Raw genomic sequence first — 7,198 nt, 5'->3', positions numbered from 1 at the left:
TTTTTTAATCCATCACTTCATAGTCAATTCCTAAAGTTAAGTATGTTAATTTGATTAGATGTTGTCACTATTAGATTTCTATTTTAGTCACCAGTTTTCATTTGCATAATAACTTGTTGTTTATCAAGATTTAGTTAATATGTAATTAGTTTGACTTTGATACAATATTGTAAATTGGTTAAATTTTTTACATTGAATAGTAAACTAATAACTTTGTCAATTGATTTTTAGTTGCATGAACATATGATAGTCATGAACAAGCCTAGGCCTAGTTATTATTTATGATCATAGTATAGTCTACCTCTACACAGTATAGTATGGTATAGTTAGTTAGTATTATTACTACTACTATCACTATTACTGACTGACCTCTCCTTCCACTACTCCTGTTATACACTAATGTGGTTATATGTAAGCCACTATGTATATAAGACCCTTGATGCAGAGTGCACAACAATAAATTCTCTCCAATCTAATCATTCAATATGGATCAATATGCTGATGTAATATTTATTCAAACTATTACACTCCCTTTCTTGGGTTCCCACTTCACTCCCAGGGTTCATCTTCCTTAAAAAGGCACTACAAACTTCAATACGCTCATCCAAGTCCTAGGGTATCATAAACTAGTTCAAATGATATATTTCATTCTTAGTTTCAACCACCAGAGATCTTAGAAAAGAATTGATTACATATATTGTAGTTTTGTGGCTTTTTGACCTTCTCGTAAACTAAGCCTCTCCTAAAAACTTTCCCATAAAATAAGGTTAAGGATGTGGATTCAAGACTTCTTGGAATGGATTCAACAGGTTCAAACACATCTCTTTTGTTAGGATTAAACCACAGACATAAATAACAATTACATACAAAAATAACCAATAACAAAAAATAATAGATCACATAGAAAAGAACACAACGCACCAAGATTTAACATGGTTCACCCAATCCCTAGGTTACTTCCACCAAATAGCAAGTCCAATATTTTTATGATCTAGTGATTACAACCTGATTACAATCCATAATCCCTTACAGCTCAATATTGCTGCAAGAACCAATTTCACATCACACCTTATGAAATAATCCCTAACCCTAAGCCCTTTTATACAAGTATTTTAACCGCTTTAGGGTTATAATTAGTAATTACATGTTGGCCCAAAATCCTAATCAATCACCACAATCTAATAATCTCCCACTTGGGGATTGATTAGGCTCCACACTAAACAACAATCTCCCACTTGGAGACTGATCCTGTAGCAATACTGCTACCACATGGGGCTCCCACTAGATCAAACCACCCTAGATTCTACTATTCTTTTATTCATATTTAGTCTAGAAGACCAATTAAAGCTAAACAGGATTTTAGCTTCTCCCTTGTTACAACCTTTGTCAATATATCTACTAGATTGTCATTTGTATGTATCTTTGCCAGCTTTAACTGTCCATCCTCCAAAATTGACCAAATGAAATGGTACGACAACTATATGTGTTTGCTCTTAGAATGTAAAGCTGAATTCTTTGCAAGATGAATGGCACTTTGACTATTTGTAAACAAATAATTATCCCTTTGAGGGTGTCCCAATTCTTCCAAGAAGAATTGAAGCCATATCATCTCCTTGGCTGCCTTTGTAGTAGCAACATACTCTACCTCTATAGTGGATAGAGCATTAATCTTCTATAACCTAGAAACCTAGCTCACGGCAGGCCCACCAACAATAAAGACATAACCTGTAGTACTTCACCTAGTATCAATATCCCCTACCAAATCTGAGTCAACATAGCCATGTAAATCAGTAGTAGAGCCCCCAAAGTGTAAACACTTATTGGATGTTCCTTTCAACTAACTGAGAATCCATTTGTCTACATTCTAATGCTCAATTCTTAGATGACTCATATACTTACTAACAATTCCCACTACATGTGCAATATCTAGCCTAGTACATACCATAGCCTACATCAAGCTTCCTATAGTTAAAGCATATTTTACCTTCGACATCTTATCCTCCTCTTCTTGTGTCTTGGGACACATCTCCTTAGTCAAGTTCAAATTACTAGGTAAAGGTATGCTGATAGCTTTAGTATTCTCCATAGAGAAACATTGCAACACCTTCTCAACATAATCAACCTGAGATAGCATCAATGTTCTATTTTTCCTATCTCTAGAAATCTTCATACGAAGGATTTTTTTTGCTGCCCCCAAATCCTTCATAGCAAATGCATGTGTTCATTGGCATTTCAGCCCCTTAATATGATCTATGTTAGACCCAGCTACAAGCATATCATCAACATATAAACATAAAATAATGTAGCTATCATCATCCAACCTCTTAAAATAGACATAGTAATCTAAATGACACCTATTATATCCATGCTCATGCATAAAATTGTCAAATTTCAGATACCATTTGTGAGGTGCTTGATTCAAGCCATATAAACTTTTCTTCAATTTGCACACTAAGTTCTCCTTACCTTTGACCTCAAAACCCTATGGCTGAGCCATATATATTTCTTCAACCAAATCACCATGAAGGAAGGCCATTTTAACATCTAGCTGCTCTAAATATAAATCTTTAGTAGCCACAAGACTTAAAACAATACAGATAGAAGCCATTTTAACAACAGGAGAAAATATCTCATCAAAATCAATTCCCTTTTTCTCTACAAATCCTTTTACAACTAACCTGGCTTTAAATCTTTTCTTACCTCCATCCTCTTCTTTTAACCTATAAACCCAATTATTTTGTAAAACCTTTTTACATACAGACAACTTGCACAAATCCCATGACTTATTCTTCAGCAAAGAGTCCATTTCATCTTTCATTGTAGACTCCCACTGAATCTTAGTGTCCACCTACATAGCTTCATCATAACTTTCAAGTTCATCAACATCAGTAAGTAAAATAGAATACAAAGACGGAGAGAATCTTTCTGGAGGTCTAATTTGCCTTGTTGACCATCTAACATTCACCAGTGTGTGTGGTATTTTTTATTGTGGTTGTTGCACATCATGAGGAATGGTTGGAACATCAACTTTTGAAGTATCATCTAGCACTATATAATCATCTTCTTTCTTCCCATGTTGCTGCAACAGATCTTTGTATAACACTTTCTCATTGAATATGACATCCCTACTTCTTAAAATTTTATGATTTTCAAAATTGCAAAGGCTATAACCAAATTCATTAATGCCATATCCAAAAAATACACATTTCTTTGACTTGGTTTCCAGATTGGTTCTATTTTTAGAATCTATGTGAGCAAAAGCTTCACAATCAAAGGTTTTGAGAAAAGGATAACTCACCTTCTCACTAGTCCATGCTTCTTATGGAATACCACAACCCAAAGGAATGGAGGGACTTCTATTAATCAAATATTCAAAAATATTGATAGCCTTTTTCCACATGTGTAAGGGCAACCCAACATGCAATCTCATGCTCCTTGCACGCTCCATTATAGTCTTGTTCATGCGTTCAGCCACTCCATTTTCCTATGGAGTCCTTGGAATAGTCTTCTATCTATGAATACCATTAGTGGCGCAATAATCTTCAAATTCATGACTATAATACTCACCACCATTATTAGATCTAAGAGATTTTAATTTTTTACCAATCTCATTTTCAACCAAGTATTTTCATTTGTTAAAAGTTTGAAATACATCAAATTTCTTTCTAAGGAAATAAACCCATACTTTTCTAGTTACATCATCAATAAATGTAACATGGTAATGAGAGCCACCAATGGAAGATGCCTGAGCTGGTCTCCATACATCAATATGCACAAGCTCTAATTTCTCCCTTTTATTTTCCTTCCCAGTCTTTGCAAAACTCACTCTCTTTTGTTTTCCATACACACAACTTTCACAGAAATCCATATTAACACATTTTAGACCTCGTAAAACTCTCTTTGAATGAAGTACTTTCATACCTTTCTCACTCATGTGCCCAAGTCTGTTGTGCCATAGTATTGTATCAAAATCTACAGTAGATATTTTTTTTCCCTGCTCAACTATAGAAATTATTCCTAAACACTCATTTTTCTCTGAAACAATTAAAGTAGAAGGAACAATATGATCTGTACAAAGATATAAGGTGCCTACTTTCACACCTTTTGCCACTACAAGGGAACCTTTTGAAACCTTCCAATTTTTATCATTAAAAGTAACCACACAAGCCTCATCACCATGTTTCCCTACTAAAACTAAATTCCTACTCAGCCTTGGAACATGTCTTACCTCATGTAGTAGCCAATGATTCCCATTGTATAACTTAATCTTAATTTTTCCCTTTCCAATAATCTGACAAGGTTCATTATCCCCCAAATAAACAAGCCCAAAATCCCCTTGGACATAATCAACGAAATAACCTCTATGAGGTATAGCATGAAATGAAGCACCAGAATCTACAACCCAAGAATCATCAACACTTTCTAAAGGCAAAATCAAAGCATCCTCTTCAAATTTATTATTTACTACATTTTCCTCCTTGTCTCCATCTGGTTTAGCTCCTTTATTTTTCTTTTGATTCCAGCAATCTTTCTTTTTATGACTTGGTTTCCTAGAGTACTAGTAATTGTTCAGTCCTTTTGATTGAAACCTCCTCCCCTTTTACTTTCCTCTTGATTTCTCACAATTTCCAAAGTCACTGCCTCTCAAGGTCGTTTTGCCCCTGCTTTGTGCATTCAAAGCACTTCCTAATGTAGATCCACCTTAGGTTTTCCTATGAGTTTTCTCAGTCAAAACAACATCGATCACATCTTCACATTTTAGGGTACTAGATCTAGGAATATAATTACTCATCGACATTACCAAGCCATTCCAGCTTTTAGGCAAAGAAAACAAAATAAAGAGAGCCCTAATTTCTTCTTCAAAATTGATACCCACAAAAGATAACTAACTAGTAATAGTATTAAACTCATTTAAATGATCTATAAAAGATCCACCTTCTACCATTTTCATATTTAAATAAATGCTTCATGAGAATACATTGTTTGAAGTGGAGGGCTTTTCATACAGTGTCACTAGGGTTTTCATCAACTCTTTTGTTGTCTTCACTTTTGTAATATTAAATGCCACTGATGGTGCCAGGCATAACTAAATGCTTTCGAGTGCCTTTTTGTCCAAAAGATCCCATTTGACATAGATCCTTGATTCTTGGCTTTGCCTTCCAACATCTTCCATAAATCCTTTTGATAAAGATAATCTTCCATTTGAATCTTCCAATCAGCTTACCCTCACCTGTCGTCGCTCCCACTCAACTGTGAGACTTTCCTATAGAGGATAACTAAAAAAAAGCTATGCTCTGATAGCACTTGTTAGGATTAAACCACACAAAAAAATAACAATTACATAAAAAAATAACCAATAATAGAAAATAATAGATCACATAGAAAAGAACACAAGGCACCAAGATGTAATGTGCTTCACCCAATCCTTGGGCTACGTCCACCAAATAGAAACTACAATATTTTTATGATCCACTGATTACAACCTTATTACAATCTATAATCCCTTACAGCTCAATACAACCGCAAGAACCAATTCGCATCACAATTTATGAAACAATCCCTAACCGTAAGCCCTTTTATACAATTATTTTAACCTCTTTAGGGTTATAATTAATAATTACATGTAAGCCCTAAATCCCAATAAAATAGGGCCCAAATCTTTTAAGTTTTTCTAATGAAGTATGTACAGTACTTTCTTGACTAGTCAGCACAATCTAACATCTTTCACTTCCTCAAACACTAATTACTATTTTCATCCCTTCAACACAAAACAAATGCAAACAACACTTTTGCCTAATTGATCAAGTTAGGCTAGGGTTTGATAGAATTTCCTTAGTTGGATGCATGAAACCAATCCATTGGTTTGGTAACCTCCTATAGAATGAGTTTGAAATGCTTCATCAAATAATATTGATCCACAACCTTCATTTTCTGATCACACTCAAACAGTGTATTTTTAGGCTAAATACATGGTTATATTTAGCCTAGGACATCAAATTAAGGATAGAAAATGGCATTTTACTGTTGTGGTGTTTTGGAATAATAAAATACAACATATTAAATTTTAGTTCACTGAATGGAATCAATTTCCAATAGTCAAATTGCAAGTTAGGGCCATTTCTTTGCTCCAAACCCTTAAATTGATGGTTTCAGACTTGTGCTCAGTAAAATTGTTGTAACTCTATTCAAAATTAATCAAATTCAACAAAACCAACTGAAAATGAAAGAAAAATTAGATAACTAACTTTACACATGCATTATTTGTTCCCACTAACATGTACATGGCCATAGAAAATAAAATTGCTCTAGAGAACAAGTTTTTTCTTAATAAAATGTCCTTACCATCTGTACAACTTGCTGATATGATATGGTAAAGATGCATTATGTATTAAGTACCTTCAATCACAATTTATTGAAACCACTCTTTATGTTTATGAATATTGGGATGTTAAAAGGACTTTTTATGACAACTTTTCAAAAAGTTGCATTTAGCAATTTTTCCATTTTTGCCAAATGTGACAACTTTTTAGCATTTTTGCTCCTAATTGTTACCAAATGATCCCAAACCTTTAGTAATAGTGGGATAGACATATCTAAGGTTAAGAAAATATTTTCTTTAGTTATTAGACTCCAAAACACTCAAAACCAAAAAAACCTAACCTATTGGACTAAGGACTCTCTTGGTTTATAATGTGACCACAAAGAGCCTTGTCTATGTAGAAGTTTAAAACACACACACAATGGATGGTGTTGTCACATCCTTATTACATCATAAAAAAAGAATAAAAGAAATCTTCAAGAAGGAGATAGGTATAGGTGCCCTACACCAACCCTTCATTTTCCTTTTCCCTTTCTTCCTTCACCACTAAAAATATAACTGCAAAGACATAGATCACAAGGATATAACAAGAGATAAAATATATATTCACTCCTGATTTCTAAATAAATGAATTAATGGAAAAACATGTGAATAACATAATTAAAGATAATCCAAAAGATCATCCATTGCCTTCAAAGCCACTTGATTGTCTAGATGGTTGGTAACTATAAGGAAACCAAAAGGCTAGTGAATGAAAAATTAGGTCACAAGGGAACAAAAAGGAGTCTATGGGGCTATAGAAGATTGGTAAAGGACTATATGAATTGACTATATTCACAAAGATATCCTGTATTCCATGTTTAATAAACCCCAACGTGT

The sequence above is a fragment of the Cupressus sempervirens genome, chromosome 1 (genome assembly GCF_028749045.1).
Source record: "Cupressus sempervirens isolate cs-2001-9-10 chromosome 1, ASM2874904v1, whole genome shotgun sequence".
Lineage (NCBI taxonomy): Eukaryota > Viridiplantae > Streptophyta > Pinopsida > Cupressales > Cupressaceae > Cupressus > Cupressus sempervirens.
Note: the sequence above shows the minus strand (reverse complement) of the source record.